Source organism: Montipora capricornis, chromosome 9, assembly GCF_036669925.1.
Source record: "Montipora capricornis isolate CH-2021 chromosome 9, ASM3666992v2, whole genome shotgun sequence".
In the NCBI taxonomy this organism is placed as follows: Eukaryota; Metazoa; Cnidaria; class Anthozoa; order Scleractinia; family Acroporidae; genus Montipora; species Montipora capricornis.
The window spans coordinates 45423842-45426341 of NC_090891.1; the positions used below are offsets into that span (position 1 = coordinate 45423842).

At 39.7% G+C, this 2500-nt stretch overlaps 1 protein-coding gene across 2 annotated transcripts in view; it reads right to left on the minus strand.

Moving 5' to 3' along the window:
- The window catches only part of LOC138015032 (protein diaphanous homolog 2-like), a 39720-nt gene extending 39690 nt beyond the window's left edge, over positions 1-30 (minus strand). The window contains exon 1 of one of the 2 annotated variants that reach the window (XM_068861928.1): positions 1-30. This exon is cut by the window's left edge and continues 175 nt beyond it. The gene's annotated coding sequence lies outside the window, so the exon portion shown is untranslated. The other variant, XM_068861926.1, reaches the window with a different exon arrangement.
- Positions 31-2500: the final 2470 nt, after the last annotated feature.

Sequence of the window (2500 nt, forward strand, 5' to 3'; positions counted from 1 at the left end):
TGAAATTACCACCCCACCGTACGCATGCGTAGAGGGGCTCTTTAAGTACTCCCATGAATCAAATCGGACAGGTTGCTGACATCGCCACAACCATTCTTCAAATTTTCTCTGAGTGTTCACACATTTACTGATAATTTTTTCCCGATTAAAATAAATTATCTTGAGAAATGGGCCAAAATTTTTGTCGGCACTGGAAATACATCTTGAGCGTATTTTCAAATTATATTATAGTACATCAATTAGTGCAGATATATAAGGTTATTACATGTTGAAAGTGCCTGGCGTTACGGTTGTCAACATATCGGATTGACGCTGTTGCCGTGGTGACAGGGCACTTCTGATACGGCAGTAAACTAAATTCTTGTGTTTCGTTCATGAAGTTTCTTTTTATTGAGTTGAACAGTATCACACAAAGCGGAAATGTGTATTGAACTGCAGAAAACAAACAAACGATTTTTCAAAAATAACCGAATCGTGATGCCCTTACGTCAAACCCTAATTCACTCATGACAACAGGAAGTGATCAAATATATCTTGCTTTTCGTAACCCCGTGGCAAGACTTCATGATCACGTTTTAATTCAAAGCGTAATAATTCTAACAAGAAGTAAAAATATCTTTTCCCATTTGCCTGAAACTGCGATAACTGCGACTCGTATTTCAAGACGTTTCGTTGACGAAAGTTCAATTCGGATTTTTGCTGGCCATTCAGAATCCGTTATATTTGATCCGGTAAACACTGAATCGCGGTCCGACCTGTCCTGAATCGCTAGTTATTTGCTTGTTATTCTGCGCGACCTTACGTTTAGTGGCCAATACAGCTGACTAATGTTAGAGCCAGCAAATAGCATGATTCCTGTGCGGGCTACACTGATAATTTACAGGCCCGTTTTTGCAAGAGGTTGCCCCGCGTGGGAGGAGCGGGCCTGTAAGGGTATCCAGGGGGAATCCCCACCCCCTCCCCCCGTGAAATTTTAAAAATTAGCATTTTGTTCGTTTCGAAGGCAGTATGATATGAAAACAGGCATCCAAAAGCGAACTTAAAAACGTGGATATTACTCAAACGTTTGAAATTCAAACTGGATTTTTTTTCGCAGAGACTACTTTAAGTATAATTACAAAATAGTAATAATCAGTCACTATCTATTTCAAAAGAACAAAAATAAAAATAAAGTTGAAAATCCGAATTATTCACTGGGGTTTGCTGTAGCAAACCGTGACTGATCATCATTATCTTTTAGCAGTATGTCAAGCTCAAGCTTCCTTAATTGGGTACTTCTTAGCAAACAGCGGATCAATGTCTGTTAGATACACGTAAGAGCCAGTAAAGAGAGCGCCTCTCTTGTGTCATGCTGGCTCTGTTAAAAGTGTGTGGCACATGCACTTCTTATTTATTTCATTTTTACTACACAAACAGTGAATCAGAACAGAAATATACTATATCAATCGTTTTTTTAAGTTTTTTTTAATCGTTGGTGAACAAGAAAGTGGACCTAACGTAGCCTGTGGGGGTGGGGATTTGAACAGACTTGACTGATTAGAGTATAATGTGAAGTGCTAGTTTTCTACCCCATATGAACCATGTGAGCGTTTGCCCTACTAATGGAAATGGGCCCACACAAGGACAGAGAAAACTCTGAACAGGGTGGGAATTGAACCCACGACCTTCGGGTTAGATCACCGCTGCTCTACCGACTGAGCTACAAGGTCAGACGGGAGCAGGCCGTGGGAACTGAAGATGTTAAAGTCACGGCACGGCAATGAACATGTACAAGTACAAGAAAGGATTACGTTTTTGCAAACGTTGGCCGTGTAGGACTTTATATTTGAACAGACTTAACTGATTAGAGTGTAATGCGAAGTGCTAGTTTTCTACCCCATATGAACCATGTGAGCGTTAGCCCTACTAATGCAAATGAACCACATCCCTACCAATACCACCTACCACTACCACTACCACTACCACACACAAGGACAGAGAAAAAAAAACAGTTTACATTAAAGTGGAAGTAACAAGGCTTGGAACGAGTCACGATATGTTCTCACAATTCTTCATGTTAATATATTATCAACGAGCGATCTTTTTTTTTGTGCTTCTGACTTCTTTCGTCAAACAAGAAAACACTGCGATCAGGTTCGATGGCATTATTGCCAGCAATCGGGAAGAAAAAAAGAGTTTTCCGGCCGTTTGCGTCAATCTATTTCTGTATATCTGTATCACGTGTGGTCGTGGGAAGCAGACAAGCAGCAATGGTAATTAGTTTATGGTTCGCTGAACCATTTGAACTATTTGAACTATTTGAAACAATAGAAATCAAAATTGCCGCCGTATCTGCAAAAAGGTCTATTACAACATAGTTAGTAGAGGGGCTACTGACTAACTATGATTAAAATGACATTCTGTTTCTCTTGCTACTGTATTTGTTCACGAAAAAAATATTACTTCCACAACAAATAACTATTCCTTTAGCGACGGATATACCTGTCAAATGTTTCTCATG